Source organism: Dermacentor andersoni, chromosome 3 (assembly GCF_023375885.2).
Source record: "Dermacentor andersoni chromosome 3, qqDerAnde1_hic_scaffold, whole genome shotgun sequence".
In the NCBI taxonomy this organism is placed as follows: Eukaryota; Metazoa; Arthropoda; class Arachnida; order Ixodida; family Ixodidae; genus Dermacentor; species Dermacentor andersoni.
Genome location: NC_092816.1, coordinates 150,172,865 through 150,197,221, shown reverse-complemented (window position 1 = coordinate 150,197,221; position 24,357 = coordinate 150,172,865). Strand labels below are relative to the sequence as shown.

Genomic DNA, 24,357 nt, shown 5'->3' with positions numbered 1-24,357 from the left:
TTCTATCCACACTAACGCGGCGACGGCAGTGCCGCGTGAAGCATCACCGTCGCGCCGGAGATGTCGCCGCAAATAGCACGACCTTTTGTTGATAAGGCACATCGGAACTCAAGGCCTGCGTGGAGGTCGCAGTGTCGGAGTGAAATCGAGCATCTTCAAGCGACGCGTGTGCAAGAGCGGACTGCTGCGTATTAGACAGAGCGCCATCGATAACAAAGTTGGTAAGCTCCCCGCTGTAGCGCTGCGTGCATTTTTCCGTGCTAGCGATTCTATTACAGGTGGCGCATTTTCGTGCCTCGTTAAGCAGCCGACTGTGTTTGTAGCGACCACGGGTCCGCGAAGCTGCGAATTTACGTAAGAATATTCTTTTTCTTTCTTTCCTCAAGGAAGTGTCGTTGTGGTTCGGAGTTATGTTTGAGTAAAATTTAAGTGAACCGAATGACTTCATACACCGGTTGACAAACTTGTTCGTGTAACTGGTACAGTTACAAAGTTACGTTTCATTATATCTTAGAACTTAAATAGCTTATTATATACTTGCTTTCTTCTTTTACTTATATCATACTGTCACTTATACGGGCCAGAGATACTCAGTTCATTGCGAGCGCGCTTCTTGCGGCACGAGGCACTGAGATAAAAAAAAAAAATAGTGGGGCGCGCAACTCGGGCAACACATGCTGAACCTTTGGGGCCTTCTTCTAAGTTTGAAAGATTCATGCACTGAATGAGAAAAACAACAAATAATATTCAATTCCTATATAGGAAGAAATGGCCAAACCTTCTTTCATCGAAACACTGGTGTGTGTGGAAACACGAAAGAAATACGGTGGGCAGCATACACAAATTTTCCACAATATGTACTCACGCACACATTATGGCAACCAAATTATCCGGATGTCATTACCATTTCGCTCTCTATCTCTCTCCATTGCCCTTTGCTGCATGTGCTGCATACACTCGATAGTTAGAGGCTATTCGTGTTCAATTCTTTCGCACAGTGAATGGCTGTCAGGTCAGGTTCAGTTGTGCAATTCCTGTAAAGTCCACTTCGCAATTTTCTTTTTGTATAAGCGCCAATTTTTCGGGGGGTACAAATTCCATCAAACCACCTCGCCAGTACTTTTAGATACGGTGTTTCCGTTTCTTTAAATTCTAACCTTATCAAATAAACAGCGGCTTCGATTGTTCTGCAGAAACAAACAGAGCGCAGTGCCTCGTTGTAAATGAAGGTAAGGCACTGATAATAATCAGTGACGCTGCCCTGGAGAGCTCGCCCGCCCAACGCGGATGAATGCGGTGTCGCCACAGGGCTTTTACACGTGGGGCTGATTAGAGAAAAATCGGTGCAGTATGGCGAATCTAAATGTGATATTTGGAGGCTTCATTGCGAACGACTGCGATTTAAACGATGCGGCTGCTGCGACGTCCAGGTTTAGTTGCTGCCATGTCTTGTAGCATATGCTTCAAAATTTTTCAAATGTATTAAACAAACTGCGCGTCATAGTATTATTGCCCCGTGTTAAATCGGAACAATTACTAAGCTTGTTTCGCAAGCTAAAACGCTTCAAATTTAAACTTGTTTTGGAGTGCCCAACAACAGTTCCTGTAGGTCAGCATGAGGAGACGTGGTAGACGATCACAGGTGTTCGAAGCTGGTCGTCCGGCCCTCGGTGTTGTCTCATGTGCTTTCTGTTGTTGTCGTTCTGCCTGCACTACAACAAATCACAAGAGCAGCTATGAACACGACCATATAGCTATCCTCGTCGCATGTGCAGTATCCGGAATTCGACAGCAGCGATGTCGTCAGGTCAGTGCAAGCGTCACGTTCTGAAGAAATTATTTGTGTACATTGCTCCTAATGTCGCCTAAATCGTGCCTGCTCCTAAATGTTGAAGAGCGGATCGTCGGTGGCTCCCTGGGCTGCTGCAGCACAATTGGGTTGGCGACACTGGGGCTGTCATTGCGGCTGATGTAGTGGCTGTGCACTTCTTGGTCTTCTCAGGCAACAGTCCGTGCTCCTAGGGCATTCCTTGTAGCCTGCGGCTAGCTCGCTGGTCATTGGCGACGCTGGTGTTGTCTTCGTGGCTAGGGATTGGCTCACGGCTTTGCGGGGGCGTTCGGTACGCGAATGCACTAGCAGCTCCACCAGATGTCATGTAGTAGTGACGGTGAATAATACAGTGGCAGAAGTGTGAATGACGTAACTAACCTTTTATTGGGCGTACTTGTACCCACAAAAGCAAGTTACGCTCAAAGCACAGTGATGGCAGCGAACACGGTTGGCGATCGTCGAAACCTGATCTGCCGGTCAAGCACGTCGGCTTTTATGCACGAGTCATCGAAAGTTCTAGAGAAATCGGTGGTGTCCGCGTGTCTTCCAGAAAGTTCTTCACAATTCGCGTCGCACTTGCCATCAGCTTACACAAGCTTCGGTGACAACAGAACCATCGATAACGTTCGAGAAACATGCGATATATGTGGGCGCGTCCCGCGCTGGGTGATAACATTTGTTAAGTGGTGAAAAGCGCTCACCCGTAAAAGATGAAGAAGTCCAAATGTCAATATTCTTGCACCAAACACAGAAGCGAACACCAACTAGAAGCCCGCGTCTGCCCCTGAAGGAAACCGCAAGTCATCTGTGTGTGATTACTGAACGTGGAATGGAATTTGTGCCATGACCTTCATTATCAGACCTAACCTGGTTCGGCCACCGCAGCGCGTATACTGTAATCATGCATAGAAATAATCTCTGAATATTTCGAAAGACGTGAAAGCCGACACAATTCTTTTTAGGAGCTGCAATCACCTTTGCAAGTCACCTCAAATCATTTTAACAGAGATGGGCATTGTCTACTTTCTCGTCCTCACGCTCTAAGTGTACATGTGAATTTGTACCAAGGTGCTTAAATCCACATGATGCAGTACGTTGTGTGGTGGCCTATCCCCACAGCAACCATGAAATACGTTCTTAGAACTACATTTCTTTGTTTAATAACAAAACAGGGTACTAGAAATTTTGTACTCGTAGTGACAAGGGGGAGGGGGCGTAAGTACAAAGCTATCGGAATTTCTGGCGGTCCGGCTAACATGCGTGTGCTTCTACCTGCTTCAGGACATTATCATTTTGTGAGGTTGAAAACCCCAGGCAACCAAGAACCTGTGTAACTGGAGCAGAGGTTATGGTGCCTTCGCTTGAAAAAACAAGCATCGCAATCTGTCAAGCTGATCATGTGATTAAGCTGTATCTGCATGATCAATGTTATAACATGCTAATAGGAGATTTTGCAAACTAGATTAATGAACCAAAATAAAGAATCTACGAGGAAAGCTTCAGGGTGCAATCTATTTTGGTATTCATGAACAGATTGTATATGCGAAAGTTTATGCCTGCTTGATTTGCGTCCATTTACCTAATGCTCAAAACACGGGAGACTGACTTCTTTTATTGCTGTTGAAGACATGCTAGAATGTCAACAGCACACTTTATATTGTTTCAAGGGGAAGTGTTACGCATTGATAATATTTTTAAACTCTTATATTTGATTTCTTCATGAACAACAATGAAAAAGAAAACTGTTTGCCTTTGAAAGTTTCTGAATTCAGACATTGTGAAATTTTTGCGCAAACCACGTCAAAACCTTCAGATATAGACAATAAAAACGCGTCTGAACACCACTGGTTGAGTGGTTGAGTGGCCAGCTGCGGACTGCGCGAGCGTCTGTAGCTGCTACCTCGCGGTGACTGCTAGGTTCCACGTATGTTTCTCCTATGGCCAAGCAACGGGCATGACCACGCGTAGTCTCTTTGCCGTATCGGTCCATGCTTCTTGTGCGAAAGATTGTGGCGAACTTAGTTCAAGAGTGATCCGTCCTACAAGTATTTAGGATTTGTGTACATCTGATGATGCGCTATGTTTGTATCATGATTTGATTGTTGCACTTGCGCTGAAGTAAGCGTTTCTTTTTAAATTATTATATTGCACCACAGTCATTTAATCACCTTTTTGTTGAAATGCGAAAAATGTGGCCAGCCAGTAATGGCCAAGATAGACAGTAGTATCGGAAAAGATTATGATGCAGGTCAAATGCACTTTTTAAGACCGACTTTAGGAGAAGCTTTCATGCGATGGTCAATTAAGTTCCATGTAACTAACTGCGATGTGTGCAATTGTCCCTATTTTCAACTGATACAAGAAATTTATGCAATTTGTGCCTGTGCACCTCAAAGGTCCACACTTTAATGTCATGTAATGTATACATAGCTATATAATGCTATAGCTATACTTATAACGCATAGCTATACATAGCTACATATTGTATAGCTCAGTGAGGTGCCGGGTGTAATCTCGTGCGGACGCCATTCTCTCGGCAAGCGCGGAGATTATCCTATATTCCCTCATCTTTTTAATATTGTTCAATACTTAGAAGCATTTCTCTCGGAAAGCATACTTAATTCAAGGGTATTTTCCATGTCTCAGTAATTTCTGTGGTTTTACTCGAGTGCTGATTACCATGTTATCTGTTGATAACGTAACGTTTTCTCAAGTCTCTAAATTTATTAAGGCAGTTTCTCGCGTGCGTACTATGGCCACGCACGTTTATATCTCCTTCCGTTTCTCTACAGCGGGTGCACCTTAGAACCATGGCGCTGCAATTATGCTTCAGTAATTTTCCTTTTCCTTTCTTCTTCTTTACCTCCCTTATTACTCGCCCTCTTAACTACTACACGCGGAAACAAACGAACAGCGCTCGCATTCGATCCCATAAATGAGAATATATGTATATATATATATATATATATATGTATATAGAAGATTAGCAGTCATAGCACTCGTAATACAGCATTCTGGGCCGTTCTCTCTCTGAAAGTAGTCATATTAGGGTTATTATAATTAGACAAAGACATTTCACTCTCGTGAGCCGCAGTCCTTGGGATAGTTACTCGGGCTAGCTTCCCACGCTAAGCGTGCCGCGCTCGGCTCGCACCTGCTTAAGCTTTCCCTAGTCTCTATAGCCGCTCGAGTCCGCTCGATTTGAACTAAACAATGCTCGCGCAACCTTGGGCAATTGGAACGCACGTGATCTATGATCGGCCGGCTGAGAGGGGGGCTTCGAACCGGCCACGGAGCTCCATGTCTCAGTAAGGTGCCTGGTGTAGTCTCGTGCGGACGCCATCCTCTCGGTAAGCGCGGAGATTATGCTATATTCCCTCATCTTTTTGAAATTGTTCAATACTTAGAAGCAATCGACCATCGCGGACAACATCAGCCTCTTACCACGTAAGTACGAGGCTCTGGACAGGAGCTATGCCGCTTCAATGTAACCTGGGGCCTGACGGACCAACCAGCTGAGCTATCTCTCCGGGCAAGATCCAAGTGTCACGAGTTCAAATCCCCTATTCTCTTCCTGTTTCTTGTTTTCCTTCTTTCCTTTTTTTTATCTCCTTTCTTCTAGTTTATCACTAAATATATATATAATATATAATATTTAAATTTTCTCCTCTATTATTTATGGCCACTCATGTGCACGTCACAAACTACCAGGTCTCTCCAGTTGAGTGCCATCTGTGCGGTTTAACAGAGATCAGATTGGTCGACCTTGACTGATCGAAGAAGGCACCACTGTAGGTTAAATGAGACGTACAACTCCTGCGGTGGCGAAGCGGAAGAGTATCCGCCTCGCGCGCAAGAGGACCGTGGTTCAAATCCCGGTGCCGCGCAATCTTCCACCGGATAAAAAAATATCCGCGTGCGGATCTAATTGCATAAACAGGCCTGGATTGCGGCCGGATCCCGGTGACCAGAACCGGTAACGCACTCTCTCACCTGAGCAGGATTGGCCACCCTGGTGCAGTACTTGGCGACAACCTCCAATATGAATACAACAATCAAACCCCAGCCATCAGTCCCCAGCAGCCGCGAAGCAACTGACCACGGCGGCGGTCAGACCTGTGACGCAGCAGAGGGTGCTAAGAATCCCTGGCTCTGGACACGCCGCCATTGGAATCTGAACCTGGCAACGTATAACGCTAAAACGTTATCTAGTGAGGCGAGTCTAGCAGTGTTATTGGAGGAATTAGAGGGTAGCAAATGGGATATAATAGGGCTCAGTAAGGCTAGGAGGACAAAAGAAGCATGCACAGTGCTAAAAAGCGAGCACGTACTGTCCTACCGGGGCTTAGCGGCGACACGAGAACTAGGAGTCGGATTCCCGATTGATAAGGATATGGCTGGTAATATACAGGAATTCTATAGCTTTAACGAGAGGGTGGCAGGTCTTGTTGTGAAACTTAATAAGAGGTACAAATTGAAGTTCGTACAGGTCTACGCCCCTACATCCACTCATGATGACCAGGAATTTGAAAGCTTGTATGAAGACGTGGAATCGGCGATGGGTAGAGTGAAAACAAAATACACTATACTGATGGGCGGCTTCAATGCCAACGTAGGCAAGAAGCAGGCTGGAGACAAGTCAGTGGGGGAATATGGCATATGCTCTAAGAATAGCAGGGGAGAGTTATTAGTAGAGTTTGCAGAACAGAATAATATGCGGATAATGAATACCTTCTTCCGCAAGCGGGATAGCCGAAAGTGGACGTTGAGAAGCCCGAATGGCGAGACTAGAAATGAAATAGACCTGATACTTTGCGCTAACCCTGGCATCGCACAAGATATGGAAGTGCTCGGCAAGGTGCGCTGCAGTGACCATAGGATGGTAAGAACTCGAATTAGCCTAGACTTGAGGACGGAACGGAAGAAACTGGTACATAAGAAGCCAATCAATTAGTTTGCGGTAAAAGGGAAAATGAAGGAATGCCGGATCAAGCTACAGAACTGGTATACGGCTTTAACTCAGGAAGAGGAACTTAATGTTGAAGCAATGAACGACAATCTTATGGGCATCATTAAGGAGTGTGCAATAGAAGTTGGTGGTAACTCCGTTAGACAGGATACCAGTAAGCTATGGCAGGAGACGAAAGATCTCATCAAGAAACGCCAATGTATGAAAGCATCTAACAATACAGCTAGAATAGAACTGGCAGAACTATCCAAGTTAATCAACAAGCGTAAGACAGCTGACATAAAGAACTATAATATGGATAGAATTGAACATGCTCTCAGGAACGGAGGAAGCCTAAAAGCAGTGAAGAAGAAACTAGGAATAGGCAAGAATCAGATGTGTCCGTTAAGAGACAAAGCCGGCAATATCATTCCTAACATGCATGAGATAGTTCAAGTGGCTGAGGAGTTCTATAGAGATTTATACAGTACCAGTGGCACCCACGACAATAACGGAAGAGAGAATAGTCTAGATTGCTTTGAAATCCCACAAGTAACGCCGGAAGAAGTAAAGAAAGCCTTGGGAGCTATGCAAAGGGAGAAGGCAGCTGGGGAGGATCAGGTAACAGCAGATTTGTTGAAGGATGGTGGGCAGATTGTTCTAGAAAAACTGGCCACCCTGCATACACAACGCCTCATGACCTCGAGCCTACCGGTATCTTGGAAGAACGCTAACATAATCCTAATTCATAAGAAAGGGGGCGCCAAAGACTTCAAAAATTATAGACCGATCAGCTTACTGTCCGTTGCCTACAAAGTATTTACTAAGGTAATCGCAAATATAAACAGGAATACCTTAAACTTCTGTCAACCAAAGGACCAGGCAGGATTCCGCAATGACTACTCAACAATAGACCATATTCACACTATCAATCTGGTGATAGAGAAATGTGCTGAAGATAGCCAACCCTTATATATAGCTTTCATTGATTACGAAAAAGCGTTTGATTCGGTCGAAACCTCAGCAGTCATGGAGGCACTACGGAATCAGGGTGTAGACGAGCCATATGTATAAATACTGAAAGATACCTATAGAGGCTTCACAGCCACCGTAGTCCTCCATAAAGAAAGCAACAAAATCCCAATAAAGAAAGGCGTCAGGCAGGGAGATACGGTCTCTCCAATGCTATTCACAGCGTGTTTACAGGGGGTATTCGGAGACCTGGAGTGGGAAGAATTGGGGATAAGAGTTAATAGAGAATACCTAAGTAACTTGAGATTCGATGATGATATTGCCTTGCTTAGTAACTCAGGGGACCAACTGCAATGCATGCTCACTGACCTGGAGAGGCAAAGCAGAAGCATGGGTGTAAAAATTAATCTGCAGAAAACAAAAGTAATGTTTAACAGTCTCGGAAGAGAACAGCAGTTTACGATAGGTAGCGAGGCACTGGAAGTACATCAACTTAGGACAGGTAGTGACTGCGGATCCGGATCATGAGACTGAAATAATCTGAAGAATAAGAATGGGCTGGGGTGCGTTTGGCAGGCATTCTCAAACCATGAACAGCTGGTTGCCACTATCCCTCAAGCGTAAAGTATATAACAGCTGTGTCTTAGCAGTACTCACGTATGGGGCAGAAACCTGGAGGCTTACGAAAAGGGTTCAGCTTAAATTGAGGACGACGCAACGAGCAATGGAAAGAAGAATGATGGGTGTGACGTTAAGGGATATGGAAAGAGCAAATTGGGTGAGGGAACAAACGCGAGTTAATGACATCTTAGTTGAAATCAAGTAAAAGAAATGGGCAGGGGCAGGACATGTAATGAGGAGGGAAGTTAACCAATCGTCATTAAGGGTTACGGACTGGATTCCAAGGGAGGGGAAGCGTAGCAGGGGGCGGCAGAAAGTTAGGTGGGCGGATGAGATTAAGAAGTTTGCAGGGACGACATGGCCACAATTAGTACATGACCGGGGTAGTTGGAGAAATATGGGAGAGGCCTTTGCCCTGCAGTGGGCGTAACCAGGCTGATGATGATGATGATGATGATGATGATGATGATGATGATTATGATGATGATGAATGTATACATAGGTCGGTGAACTCACTCATGTGTCAGTGCAGTCAGACTTGGATCGACCCGTGAAAATCAGTTCGTGTGAGCCTGGCTGAATATAATTTTGGGGGAGTCTGCCTACACACTATTGGATCACAGCAATGAATAGACCAGTAAGCAGCTGCTTCTCACAGTCTAATAAAAAAGAAGATTCAGATGCAACAATGTGATGTTAGCTTTGTATATCGTGCAAGTTGCATGACACTTTAACTATAGAGGCAGTAGTGTCAGGATACGGTTAAATGAGTTTACGCAGTAAAACATGTAATTCCAAGCTCATTAGCAGTTCCGATTCTCTAATATTTGACATGGTTTATACCTCGTGATACGTCTGCACAATTCAGTAGATGGGGATATGCAAGAACCATCCGCACTTTTATGTGTGCTGTCTTTTGCAAGAAGGAATGCAACTAGCTGACTTCACTCCACAATTTTGATTTGCTTTTATTAATAGTGTTTTCTACACTTCATGAAAAAACAAGGTGTTAGGCCGCCTTCCATATTTGCCCATGGGCTTTACACAAGTCAGAGAGGGAGAAGCAAAGAAAGTTAGGGATGTTTACGGCGATGTAGTGTCTTAGAACACCTGGGTATCTTACGACTAACATAAACAAAAGAATTTCGATGCGCGGAAGTAACTGCAGTATGCAATTGGCTTTTCAAGTTAAATTTAGGACATATGTAGTATGGATATAAAATCTGCAACGTGTTGAAGGTTTATTGGTATAAATGCAGGGAAAAGATGATACAGCCGAAAAGGATAAAACTGTTTAAATGACGCTTATCGTGCACTAGCGCTTCGAAAACAAATGGACGATGCTGCTTACTCCTAGCCAAAGTCTTAAATATGCTATTCTAGAAAATTGATTAAGAAATGTAGTTCACGCTTTCGCTTTGTGAGCTTCATTAACAATAGCGTCTCGCAGCGCCAACACGTACAGACTAGAACTAAATAGTCGAGGATATAACGCGACAATGTAACGCCGGATACTATGCGGTTATGTCATGTACCATAGACACACATTTCATTGTAGTTGCATATTCTTTAACTTGCTGACTCTGTAAAAGCATACCACGCCACAAGTAAAGCCCCGGGTAGCTTGTATGGGACAAAATAAAAAATTTAGGACGATATGCGAAGGCTATGTCATCTCGTGAGGGACACTTCGTAGTATTTACAACTCGAAGCAAGGGTATATAACCAAAAAGCACGCAAAAGTAGTGCTATCAGTACCCGAAGCCACACGGGAAAAAAATAATCAAGAAAAACGTCACGTGATTAGCCCCGTAGCGTACCGACAAACGAACAGCAATCGCAGAACCGAACCTGGCCTACTGCAGTATCTATTTGCCTTGTTCGCGTGTCGGTGCTGATAGTACATACCGAATGTGCAATACGCGGCTACACGCAATTAGGGGCACTGTTCAAAGCACGTTGAGCGAAGGACACTATTTGCCTAAATAAACCGCGAAATAGCTCTCGCGGCTCTCGGTGCAGTTTTGGCAAAAAATGGCAGTGATCGCTGCGATCGGTGGTGCAACGTGTGACCAACCGAATAGTTGCGGTCACAGAGGAGGTGCGTGGGGCGGGGGCTTTACTTTTGCTACTGCGATTCAGACGCATGCGACCAAAACTGCACATTTGATGCGGTGAAAATCGCAGCATGTGAAACCACCTACAGACGTTCATTTCTCTTTTTTTTTTCTATGCATTGGCGACGAAAGCATCGCACATGTTCCGCTGAGGACGACCCCGGGTGGCAGGTTCTGATACTATTCACACGGAGTGAGAGGCGCGCAGCTGCCCATGCCGGGTGCTTGACAGAACGCAAGCAGCGCGAAAGTGACCCGACCGCAATTCCCCATTAGTCGCAGCAGGGTCACAACGATGCGGCGGTTATCGGTGGGGCTGTTTCTAAGCCCGCCGGTCAGAGTGCGATGACCGCTTACCTGAAAGCGATCAAGGAGCGACGGCGGCTCTCTTCTCGTCACCTATGGTGCTAGTGATCACTGGACGCTGGGAGATAGGGCGTTTCGTAAGTATATCGACACTTCATTTTACATTGGCAGGCGCGTAGTTAACGCATAGTTAGGAAACGCATATACTAAGCTGCGTGAAAACTGGTCAACTGGTGGTACCTGTAAATAGTGAGTTTTCTGCTGTACATCTATCTTTGAGGATGTTTTCGTTTGTGCGGTTAAATGCATTTATGATATGACACATTTCCTTGACACCTACCACCTGTACGCTTGTGTTGTGCTATACGAGCATACTTTTTTTTTGTTAACGGGGCCTGCGATACTCAGTGCTATCCGTGTATCCAGCTGTATTGCTGCAGGCGTAAAAACAGTCACGAAAAATTAGAACGCCTTCGTAACTTAGTCTAGCCCTTTTGAAAATTCCCCTGAGCCCCTTACGACCCATATGCTAATCCTGTAGATGCTATATGATCCTGTATGAAAACGTGTATGTTTCCTAAATAAACCCTACTGATCATATTGAATTATGGTACGGGCTTTATGTTTTTTTTTCGAATAGGAATATTGGCTGATAATATTCCTTACGACTCATGTCATGGCGGACTACGACTGTCTTGCGCATGCTGTAAATGCTAAAATGAAGCCTAGCAATACTGAAGTCACGTTGACTCAGGTGACATTCTAGCACCATTATTATCACGACATCTCTCCAGCTGCATCCCCGTAGCACTTGCATTGGCCAGAGGTGCTACACGGAGACTTCGGGAAAGCACTTAACTGGAAGGCTACTGTATGTTGTAGAACATCTTGCTGACAGATTTCTGGATAGTGAGGTTAGCATTATGATCTTGCTGTGTAACTTGACTGCTTAACCCCTTGGCTACAATTCCGCGACTTCAACATGCTTCCTAAGACGATAATGAAAAGTGAGATAATGAATTTTTGTTAGTTACATAAATATCCTGATTTATCACGCAGATAATTTCCGCTTTTAGGAGAGACCGGGGGCAGGGCGAGGTAGATTTTAATGAAGAGAAAGGAGGAGAGGTATGCCTGGAGAGCGTGTCCTTTGCGTGCCACTCCTCGCTGGGAAACCGGGAAGGGGGAGACACCGGGAAAGGTAGGTGGCAGGTGGTTTTGTTATGGCACAATGAGCTACTACATACACGTTGTCCATTACGCGGATGCGAGCTTTAGACACACTACACGCGGTAGTAATCTTGTCAACACAATAAATTATCGCGCAGGCACACTTCGAACTGTCTTTATGTCACATGTCGTAGAGCAAATCGTCTGCACCAGACTCACAAGAAAGTTCAAGAGTGATCTTATGGTGCGCTGGACATGGTCAACTCTTGTCCACGCGCCTAAAAGCTTTTCTTACGAAAAGGGGCGGGAGTCCGAACAGCTAGTCAATACTAAAATTAAGTGTACTTCGCTCGGCTACGTGTTCAGGGCACACACAAGGTACGTGATCTATTTCCTCATGAGTCTGACAGGCGTTACACTCATGGAACCATTGTCGTTTATGACGAAAAGAAGATAAAAGAAATAAAAGAAGAATGAAGTATGCGGGAAGACATGGAAGAGCACTATCACTGGCTTCTTTCTTTCGTACTGAGACAGCAGTTAAAAAAAGGAAATGTGTTGGGACCATCGCCACAAATTGAAGGAAACGAAACGCTTCCACTGCCCTCACTACATTGCACACGTTGAAGACAATGCGATCCCCACCAACGGGAATATAGTGAACGGTACTTCGACCCAGGGAATTTTGCCACTGAACATATCTTTTTTCTGTGTTGTCAAACAATACAATCTTAATGCCATCTTGCTAACGACTCAAGGCAACGCAACTCAGTCGTAGCAGTGGTAAATGTACCAACGCCGTAAATGACGACAGTCCCGTTATACTGCTGTGCGTGATGAAAAAAAAGCATCTATATGGGTACAAGTGTGTGGACGGATTATCTAGCGTGACCTGCGTTGGCACGTCACTTGTGAGAATATTCTTCCTAAGGTTAATTCACACCTCTTTGACTTGTCCAAGAGCAGGTTTTTTACGGTAGAGTGCTTAAGATAAGCTGTCTATGGAGTTTAGGTTCTCGTTGGAATTTATGGGCCCATATGGTATCGTCAATGTAGGATGAGGCCATATGGCGGTGCTTCGATCACCGTGCTTTTGGGTCGTTTTCTTTTTCGTCTACGGTTGTTGATGAAAGTTAAATCACTGCAATGATCTCGGAGTTGGTGGAAGACCGCACGGCCTGGCACAACCAGCTGTGTTGTTCTCCATTCAGAGTTTGAGAGCGGTGCTGTTTGCGCATGGTGGTGAAATGATAGCTGTTATTCAGCGTTACTTTCGCGAAAAAAAGAAACGTCGAAGGCGCAAACGAGGCCTACGTGACAAAGTTTATGAGAATAAAGTAATGCGCGTACCGCAGTCCGTAGAACCCTTCAAGGATGACACGGTTGTGAAAAGCAAAGGTGAACGCCTCGAAACACATAAGAAACACACACATCTCCCGAATCAAACATGTTCAGTTGATTGGACCTTGTAGAAAAATATAATTTGTTAACGCTTTGGCGACACAGGTGTTAACAAAAATTTTAGAGATATATATATTGGAAATGAGATATATATTGGAATTGAGGGATAGGGTCGACGTCCTTCCAAGTGATCTTGTTGACGCTGTGGTAGTCCACATAAAGCCGCACAAAACCATCTTTCTTCGTAACTAGGACGACAGAGGATGCGCATTGACAATTGGAAGATCCTATCATCTCGTGGCGAAGCACATAATTGACTTGTTCGTTGATTACACGACGTTGTGCAAGAGATACACGGTACGGACGTTGCTGCAATGGCGGTTGCAGGCCAATATCGATGCAATATGTAACAGTTGGCGCCTGGCCCATGGAAGATTGCCCTATATGGAAACAAGAACGAAATTGTTCTAGAAAGCACTAAATGTGAGGCCGCTGGACTGGTGTAAAGACATCGGCAATAGAAGAACCGAACCCATCACTGGGCGATAGGTCACACGTAGAAACAGCACTGAGCACAGTGGAACTGTGCTCAGTGCTGTTGTGCTACTGCGCTAGTGGAACTAGCACAGTAATTGCCACTGGGCACTTCCATAACTTGCACGCCTTCGACCGCTTTACATTGACAAGACATTCCTTCGGAGGAGCAACGGAGGATATGGAAACGGGTTGAAAGGAAGCTGTAGCTGTAGGCCTGTGTGATGTCCACTGTCGCAAAAGGCAGCAACAGACCTTTCTGAGTGCGAAAGCGGTCATGGAGACAGTAGTGCAACAACGTCTGCGATTCCGCTGAAGACATGGGCACTACCATTGAGGCGGAATGTGAGTTTCGGTTTCGACGAGTAGCTCCCTCGAAAGCAAAGAATTGTCGGTGAGTGGCAGATCTAAGGGCGGCGAGAATCCTAGTTCAGCCCGTGCGCCATGAATAACGGCATTGTGGCGTGAGAGAAAATTCCAGCCGAGGATAACGCCATGGGAGCACGAGTGAAGAATGATGAATTCTCTGGCGTATACAACGTCGGCTGTGACAACACGAGCAGCGCAAGCCGCCATGGAGTTAACATGCTAAACACTGGCTGTGCGGAAGCATAGTCCAGAAAGGGGCGTCATGACGTCACTGAAGTAAGCGGCGAAGCTTAGCGTTCATAACACATACTGTGGCTGCAGTCTCCACGAGTGCTGATGCGCGAACACCGTCAACAAACACTTCGATTACGTTCGAGGGACTGCGGCGAGGACTTCCAGATATCGACGTTGTCACAGGCCTTGCCTTGTGGACTGCGGCGATTAGTTTTCTTCGTCGCGAGTTACGGGGCGCGGTCGCATCGACGACAGTGATAGACGGCGTGCAGAAGGTGAAAGAAGGGTAGTTGCGATATGGAGCAATGTCGGTCACCATGCCGACGGGGAGGGGAGGGGGGGCGTAGTGAGGACGGTTGCACTGGCTTGTCAAGGTACTGGACTAGCTTGTCAAGTCGGGAGTACGCCACCGGCTCGCCGGGTCACAGGACGCATTGTGTGGGGAGGCAGCAGGCATGACTGCATGGCAGACGGCAGTCGGGGTCTAGGCACGAAGTCGTCCGACTCTGGTGTGCCCCAAGGATCTGTTATAGGGTCCGTTCTTTTCTTAATTTACATTACCGGTTTACCCAATGATGCTTTTCCTAATATTTACCTTTTCGCAGACCACTGTGTTATCCACCGTGAAATCTCAGACAAATCTGATAAATTCTTACAAGCCGATATAAACGCTATCTCTAACTGATGTGACGTATCGTTAGTGCAACTAAAGGTAAATAAATGTAAATGTATGCGTGTAACTAGCAGCAATATTCCTCCGCCGAACCCTAATGATACTCCCCTGGAAGTCGTAACCTCCTATAAATGCCTAGACGTCCACATAACCTCGTCACTTTCCTGCTCGTTGCACATCGATAAGGCAATTAACAATGCTAACCGCATGCTACGTTATCTTCGCGGAAACTTTTGCCTGCTCCTACATTATCAAAATCAATCTTATACAAAACACTTATTGGGAGTAAAATGGAGAATGCCTGATCCATCTGGGACCCGCACCTCAAAACCCTTAATCAATCACTTGAACTAATCCAAAACAATGCCGCGCGCTTCATTTATAGCAGTTAGAGCCGCACATAAAGCATAACTGCCACCAAGAACTCTGCTACTTGCTCGTCTCTCAGCCCGACGTAAGTGGTTCCGCCTTGCTGTATTTATTAAACTATATTTCCACAATTCGTACCTGCGCGATAATCATATATCATCTCCTACCTGCATTTCCTCTCGCATTGATCATAGCCATAAGGTTGGAAAAATTCAATGCCACACCAGAGCCTGTCACGAATCATTTATTGATAGAACCTCTCAGTTATGGAACCACCTTCCCGGCGCAGTTGTCGCAACCAAGGACAACTCAAAGTTTCGTTCGGCCTTATCAGACATCATCACTCCCGGATACAAAAACTGATCAATTTTGCCGTAATAACTAACCAATTTTTTCTGCTTTGTTATTTACTTATGTATATGTTTCTTACCCACTTCCATCTGTAATACTTCGATCTTGAGGGAACAATCAAATACACAAATACATCAACAAGAACTGATCACTTTAGGGGAGAAATTCACTTTAAAAATAAACCTCCTCAGTTTCCAAGGTATATTACGCATGGAATCAATAATACGTGCACTCCCTGATTATGCTAAGAAATTCCATGCTGCTCCATTTAAATTTAACTGCTCGAAGAACAGCGCGTATTCCACGAAGTTTGATTACTTTTGTCACTACATTGGTGCTATTTTTGAATTCAATTCGCAGGTGCTTATACTGACAATGATTTAAACTGCTTTCTGTCTCTGAATATCATTGGCTCTAGTTAGTCCATTGCCTTATGAGCCCTGAAACAATTACACAAAAGTGAAATGGTGAAACTTTGTTCACAACGCACTTAGAATTCTAATGCATGTAATGTACGCCTCTTGGAATATTCCAACTCAGTAAAATCGCGCCATCTTTAAAAGACCATTAGATCACAATACTGTTAGAATAACTTAAAAATAAATTTTGATTTTAGCAACATGCGGGTCAATTCTTGACGTTCACTGTCTGAGAAATTTTGTGCCTTGTAGAGCACACGCCACAACCCCAATGTACGATTACCAAAAAAAAAAACAGAAGGCTGACAAAAAAAAAAAAACAAGAAAACAAGCAGTCAAGTTATCTAGAAGGTAAACAAAACACATTGTCTCGGTCACAGGATTTTATCGGTGATGCAGAGGTCACGAAAGAGTGGAAGACTCATTCGATGCATCTGCAGATGTTGATTGGTGCCATCAGACGACCAAAAAGGTGAGAAAGAGAAAAAGGGAAAGGACTGGAGATGCGCATCGAGAGCATTGTGCAAAGGTACAGTAGGCAAAATTTTCCCTTCACTGCTCGGAATCACGCTGTCTTTTGATGAAAGGTAACTTTAGCTTGAACTAAACTCTAATTTGACCTTTATTACCTAACAGAAACAAGATGTTCGTTCCATATGCATGGACATCTCACATAGCATGAGTTCTGTCAGGGTAGTGGGATAAATTTTTCGCCTTTCGTAATACACAATTGTAACGTTCCCGGTGACCTGCCCATGTAATTGGCCGCTAAGGTCGTAATTAGTGAACACACTTTGGACTTCGCCTACACAATGAGCATAACCTGTCCCTAATAAAAAAAAACTAATCAAAGAGCAAAAAGCAAAGTTAAGCGAGGAATATGAAAAAAACCTATTACTAACCTCGTGTAATGCTTACAAAAAAACAAAAGAAAAAAGAAAGACGAGGTTCTAGAATCTAATTTTTCGCGACGTTTCTGCTCGGGCCACGAACGTTAAGCTTTCGCCCTATGGTGTTAGGCTGCTGAGCACGAGGTCGCCGGGATCGAATGCTGGCCAGGGCGGTCGCATTTAGATGGACGCGAAATGCGAAAACACTCCGTTTAGGTGCACGTTAAAGAACCCCAGGTGGTCAAAATTTACGGAGTCCTCCACTACGGCGTGCCTCATAGTCAGAAAGTGGTTTTGGCGCGTAAAACCGCATACCTTAATTTTAAGCTTTCGCCACACGTTCAACTCGGTAAGAAAGGCAGCGGCGTCTATCATGACTACTTAAGCAGGGAGTGTTCATGTTCCGAGTGATATCTCATACGACTTTTTACTTGCTGAATTCGCAGGCATTGCTTTTCCACAAAATTTGCAGGCGGACATGACGCACCACTGCATTGCAAGGACCGCCAGACCCCTTCAAGACTACGCGACTTGTGATGTAGAATCAGTGCATATTTTCGAGTCACGAAGTTTCAAAATTCGAGCACTAGGTTAAGCGGGACAGCTGGAAGCAGGCGAAGCATCCTACAGGAAGCCCAGCAGCCGCGCTGATTACCCCGGGCATACACAAAGCAAACGATCGTGCGCGGCAGCCGAGTGAGCCTGAACAAGTGAAGAAATTGGCTGGGATGTCATTCATGAGAGGGCGCCAGTCTAACTTCTGGCCGCCGCCAGTAGCGTTCAGTAGCTACCTGTAAAATTCAGTGTGGCATCGACGTCGACATAAGGAAGAAAACAGTTTCTCGAGCAATCTAACACTTTCAAATCAAATATTTAAATCCCGTTGGCCCTGATGACGGACATAAATTCTCGAGAAAACAGCAGTTTTCTGGACAGGATTATCTTCGTCCGCAAAGCGCTGGATGCAATTGTTCCACATATAAGCTAGGCGGGTTGTGTAGTGAGTGTGCCGGTTATTTCCTTTCCTGTGAAGCTGTCAGAAACAACGTTATATGCGCAGTTTTACAATTCCTTGAAAAAAATACGGCGGGCTCGCTAACGAAAGTATTAATTGACTAAAATTTTACCGCGAAGCTGTTATTGCGCTACGAGAGCTTAAAAACGGTATGTACAAATTTTAACTTTTCTTTAAAAGAAATTAGGTATCACTCATCAAATTTTTGTTTTATTAAAACGTGAGAAATCTTGGAGGGTAAATTTTGAAGTGTGTGGATGCATTAGGCGGAACGAAAGTTGCTAAACTTCCGTTTTCGGCAGGTTTATAGCATTTACATGAAAGGTGACAAAGATTCCTCGCTGCCCTTGGAGATCCATATGCGGCTGAACTTTCAAACTTGGGCAGACAATAGGAGGCAACGGTATGGGCTACGCCTACCGAAAGAATCAAGTGTGTAGGTTATAAAATGTTTGAAAAAATAAATAATGTACCTTTGGTTTCTCAAAATTTTAGAACCTTATACGCCGCGCAGTTAGTTTTCTCGGTTTCCTCGGTGAACTATGCGAGACACGTTGTTTATACTTTGTTAGAGTCGGAAGGGAATAGTGAGTAACGAAGAAAACATAGGTGCTTATCCTGCGTAGAGTAATTACAGCCTTTGTAGAAAACTTATTCAAGCGGTTCTAGAACGTACTAGTGCCTTTTTTCGCAATGTTTCCCATATTTCTAAAACAATCACTCTAAAAAATCTTCGTTAAGAAGGAAGGTACTGATCCGACATTTTCGGCTCTTCCTATTTTGTGTTATATGAAGGTAAGGAATCTCTCAACCGTAGAAAAACATATTCGCAAGCCTAAGTGTGCCCTAAATAATTTGATATAACAACTTTCGGTTTGAGTTTAGCTTCTGATGTGTCGTGACGTCATGTCGCAGAAGGTAGTCACGTGTGCAGCGCATTGCGAGGTTTTAACACTCTCCCGGCTCATTCGGTCGTCTGCTATGATGCTACAATGGCGCATAGGTGGTCTGTAGATAAAGTGCTTTTGAGCCTTATAATTACGTCTTAAGGTTGGCTCCAAATTAAGCCCGCTGCCCTGGCACAAATTCAAATGTCAGCTTGATGGAGCTTAGAAGAAATGGGAGGATCAATACTACAAATCAGTACGGAAAGATAAATGCGTGTAGGTCAGGTACATCCCTTGCAACATGTCGCAGAGGCAAGTGTTCGAAAATGTAATACGGTCGGTATCAGCTGATTTTCTTGATGTACCGAGAGATTTGTACGTTACAATAAGGTTATGTTTCTTGGCATGAAAATGGGGGGAGAGGGTCATCTTAAGTGTAACGTGTAGCGAAACATTAAATTTTATTGCCTCATTAGCTGACTTGGAAATAATTACTGAACTCTTGTTCGGTCGTCACTTTCGTCCGTTATATGATGTTTGTACTATGTTCACCCGGTGTTTTCGGTGAACCAAACACGGTACAGTCGTGAGGAAAGGTGGTGAGACCACGGCTTCCGGCGGGGGAGCAGCTGCGGTGCCGCCACGCGGCGCTGCTATCTCGCGCCGCGCGCTCGCTTCGAGGGGGCCCCGAGTGACGACAAACTGCACCCTCACTCTCACGCGGGTGCTTATCACGCCTGACAGATTTGTAGTGCACCATTCGGTTGCTATGCTGCTGACGGTCGCCGCGAAGGGGATCGCGCATCGCAAAGCGCCTTAAGTGTCTGAAGGGAAAATAGGGCGAACTGCTTCCCTCCTCCTCTGTTTTCGGCACGCCTTGACGGTTACGCGTCGATGGCGTGCCTGTATCGGCATGCTGTTGGAAGGCCCGCACGGATTCCACGACGACTTCCGTATCATTAGGTAGAGACGAATACATCGAGGCGTAACATGCAAGGCACTGTCGATCTTTGCTTCGAACAATCCCTTAAAATAAGCTTTAAGAATGTTTGGCACTCACAGGCTCTTCATGGCCTTGAGAAATAAGCAATCTAAACGTAACATTCAATTAATGCTTAGTGAAGTTTCCATTAACGGTAATTACACCAGCTTCTCAGCGCGACATCGAATCATACAGTGATGGCACAACGTCGGCGCGAGCACTGTAGGGGTTGGAGGACGTACTTCGGGATGAAAAACAAAACTTGGGAGGTTTATTTTACATTATATACAGAGAGGTGAGAGTCAAGTAACAGTAGTACAGTCATTACGGGCCGGCAGCAACTCGGACGCTGCGGCCCGCGGCAAGAAGTTCGAGAGAGGTGAATCAGGGAATGCTCTGGTCTCTCTGGAATGCTTCTTTTTAAACCCTTCGAGGACTGGAAGTCGCGTCATGTTCGGCCAATGGGAGGGCCCGCTCCGATGACGCCACCTTCGGCCAATGGAAGGCGCCCGGGCAGTGGTGTCACACCGGCGAAGAGAGTCGCCGTGGTCCCCCTTGCTCGATTGCTTGATCCCCCTTGCCTTGCTGACTAGCAACTCGCCGTCACAAAAGCCAGGTGGGGGCGACGCTGCCAGGCCTTCCCGGTACATCGTAGCCGTCTTGTTTCGGGACCCACTTTCCTTCCAACAATGCCGGGCGATCCCTTCGTTTTCTGGAAAACTCAAGCAGAGAATAGCTACCGGCGGCGTACGAACTTGTTGGCACGTGAACTTGTTGGCTCGAGCGATCCTCTGGAATGTGCTGCGATTCGATGTGATCCGGGGGAATTCGAAGTAGGCGCAGGAAACAGCTCCATATCTAACAGCACGCGGAGTCTGCCATTCTTGCTTTACGGCAATCCACAGTTGATTAGCTGTAGCCGTGCCGAGATCCCGGGCAGCAAGTTGCTTCTTGATCAGCCCCCATACGTTTTCGATGAGGTTCAGATGTGCAGCTACGGGTGGCCACTCCAGCTGCGCATTTGTGATAGAACTCCGGGTTCTACAGATGCTCTCCCTCCATGTTCTATGAGCTGCTGGTGGTATTGCCGTTGATGGCAACTTCTCTAAGTATTAGTTGAATGTTACGTTCAGATTGTTTATTTCTAACGGCAATAAGGAGCCTGTGAGTGACGAACGTTTTTTGATACTTTTTTGAAAGGGGTGTTGGAAGCGTGGATGCACAGTGCCTTGAATTTTACTCCTCGATGTACTCGTCTCTGCGTAATCATTCGGGAGTCGTTGTGGAAGCCGCGCGTGCCTTCCAACAGCATGCCGATACAGACACGGCATCGACGCGTAACCCTGAAGGCCTGCCGCAAACGGAGGAGGAGGGAAGCAGTTCGCCCTACTTTCCCTTCAGACACTTTAGGCGCTTTGCGATGTGCGATCCCCTTTGCTGCGACCGTCAGCAGCAGAGTAACCGAACGGTGCACTAGAAATTTATCAAGCGTGGTAAGCACGAGCGAGGGTGAAGTTTGTCGTCACTCGGGACCCGCTCGAAGCGAGCGCGCGGCGCTAAGGTCCCTGAATAAAACTACACTAAAACTGAAAGGTAGAGACATTCTCCCCTCGCCCGGGCCCTGCTCATCCTGGCCTTCTCGCAGCTCGCTCTTTCTCTCGTAGTTCGCTCTCGCAGTTTGGTCGTTCGCTCGGAAGCAGCCCGGTTCGCTCTGTTCGCTCGGAAGCCGCCCAAACACGAGGTGAGACATTAAAATTGTTGTTGGGTGTTTGCGCATGAATTCCTACCGTATTTAAGGCTTGATCATTGTGTGCTGTGCTACGAACGATGATGGAGCGCTATGAAAATGGCAGAAGGAGATGTTTGTTGTGCTTTTCTTTGGCTCGTAACTGCGCGCTTATGTTGTGGCTTCGGGTTGGCTGCCTTGTTTCCAGTTAGAAGAAGGTTTGTAAGGCTAGTTTGGTGGACAAATTCCTTTTAGTGCTGAGTACTAGCACAAAAAGCAGTGTTCGTTTTCTCGCCAATAATGTATACGTAATGAACACGATGTTTATATATATGCCAGAGCTTTATTTGAGTGTTATGTCGTTCACAGCCATGCATTGTACTCGTAGGCAAATACACTGTCGCAGCTCGCACAGATCAACCCGCTTCGCGAGTTATTTCTATTGCATTGATCAGATCCTTCATTTGCTTTTCTAAAGACACTTGCCCGGCGTGAAAGGGCTGCAGTGGAGGTTTCACCGGTACAAGCGAAATGCGTGTGTTGCAGCACTATGTAGCTGCCGATTCAACGACTCGAACGCGTTTGCGCTGCTCGAAGTGCGTGCGTGTGTACTTGCGTGTACCCAATCGACTGCAGTGTGTCCAGCTTGTGCAGCTTCATAATTTAATCATCTTAGTACCATGATGACCGAACGCAAGGCGGCTGACATATTCCCCTTAATAACGCCAGCATAATGTAGAAACGTGCGCGGTCAACACGGAGCATCTCGGTTATTCTTGTCGTTTCGTCATGACGCTGGCATCTTTTTATGCAGTGAAACTGGTCCTTTGGCTCTCAAGCACAGACATCACAGTGGAAATTGTACTTAATTTGTGAACAAAGCATATGTGGGGCAAAAATTACACATAGAAATGGTTTCCATCAATGAGCAGTTCCCGCCCCCCCCCCCCCCTTTTTCTTTCGCAGTTCCAAGTCAATATGAGCCAACGAGCTGGTGCACCACATTAAGCTGCGGAGAAAGCCAACTCACAATGGGCAAAATAATTTGCACTGGTTGTGCATAGCTTGTGCTCGCAAAATATATTTGTAGCACCTAACAAAAGCATGGACTGACAAAGCGACACACTCTCAGTACTAGAACACATGTTATGTTTCTAGCACGATATATGATACAACACAGCCTGCGCACTCCATGGCTTCACACACCTGTTGACGATAGCGCGATAAGGAAAACGAACCTGAATGAGCACCGAGAATAGTACCCATGCATAAGCTTACCCATGCCGGAGCTCCGTACCCTGTCAACAATCACAACAACAAAAGCTCCGTTTGTACACCATTGCACCTCGACTACTCTTAACATCAATCTCTAACATGAAACAAAACAAAAACTGAATACTTCAATGAGACGATTATGCACGAAACCTAGCCAAAACATACGAAATCCCTTGCAAAAGCCTCACCACGTACACTCGACGGCCTACTGTCGTGGTGGTGAGCCCATCGAGACGCGGAAAAGAAGACAACACAGAAAAAGGCGCGAAAAATACTACGTGATGGCGGTCAACCAATTCGGAGATGCAGACCTTCACTCCTGCCTCCTCGAATTCTCCTCGCAGCGGCGGCAAGGTAAATGCATGTCACTACATTTATTCAGGGACCTTACGCGGCGCTTTACCCGGCGCCCGATAGCAGTGCCGCATTTGGGAGCTGCTCCCGGAGCTATGGTCCCTCCGCTTTTGCTCACGACGGTACCTTGTTCTTTATTGCATGAAATTAACTGTTTGGTTAGTGGCCACGCACAAATAGAGTTAGATGAGTTTGGGTAATTTCTGCCTTTGCTTTGAATTACATAGACAAGCGCTCCGGAGCTTTATGAATGTATTTTTTTCCCTCCGCGTAATTAAGCCCACTGTCGTGGTGCATATAGAAATGCCGCATATATCAAACTTGTGAAAATGAGGAGACCACTATGGCAAATACGATTGCGAAGTGAAACAACTGTGCATTAAATTAAACTCTTGCAATACATTTATTTACAATGTTCAAAAGTTTCATACGGCCGTTATCAGGTATATTTCTCAATTTACTGTGATAAGTCTACATTATAAAAAGATAAGGTTGTTACGTGGAGGCAGACACAACAGGCGAACGTATTTACAATATATTTACAAGGAGAGCAAGCACTGAACCATATGGTCGAATGCGCGCGCCGGATCAAAAGTGTCTTCTTAACCGACGCTTTTGACCTGTACCTCGGTATACTTGATTGTGATGCGAAATTGATTTCCTGAAAAGGGACAGAATAAAGAAGACAGTGAAGCGCCAACTACCAACTGTTTACTGACAACGTCGGAAACATACAGAATAAAGACAACATAATCCGCGTGCGCAGACATCTATGGTGTGACGCAGACCAACACGGTCATGATAACATATTTTGAAAAAAAAAAGCACCTTTCTGCAGAATACAATATGATAGATGTATCGCTAACGCCTAGAAAATCTAAGCATCAACTCGCCCAAGAAGAAGTTCTTTTGC

At 45.5% G+C, this 24,357-nt stretch overlaps 1 protein-coding gene across 3 annotated transcripts in view; it reads left to right on the top strand.

The window, feature by feature from the left end:
* The first annotated feature begins 227 nt into the window (after positions 1-227).
* The window catches only part of LOC126524642 (monocarboxylate transporter 14-like), a 344,518-nt gene continuing 320,388 nt past the window's right edge, over positions 228-24,357 (top strand). For all 3 annotated transcript variants that reach the window (XR_008611037.2, XM_055067407.1, XM_050172941.2), the window contains exon 1: positions 228-354. The gene's annotated coding sequence lies outside the window, so the exon portion shown is untranslated. The remainder of the gene's footprint in view (positions 355-24,357) is intronic.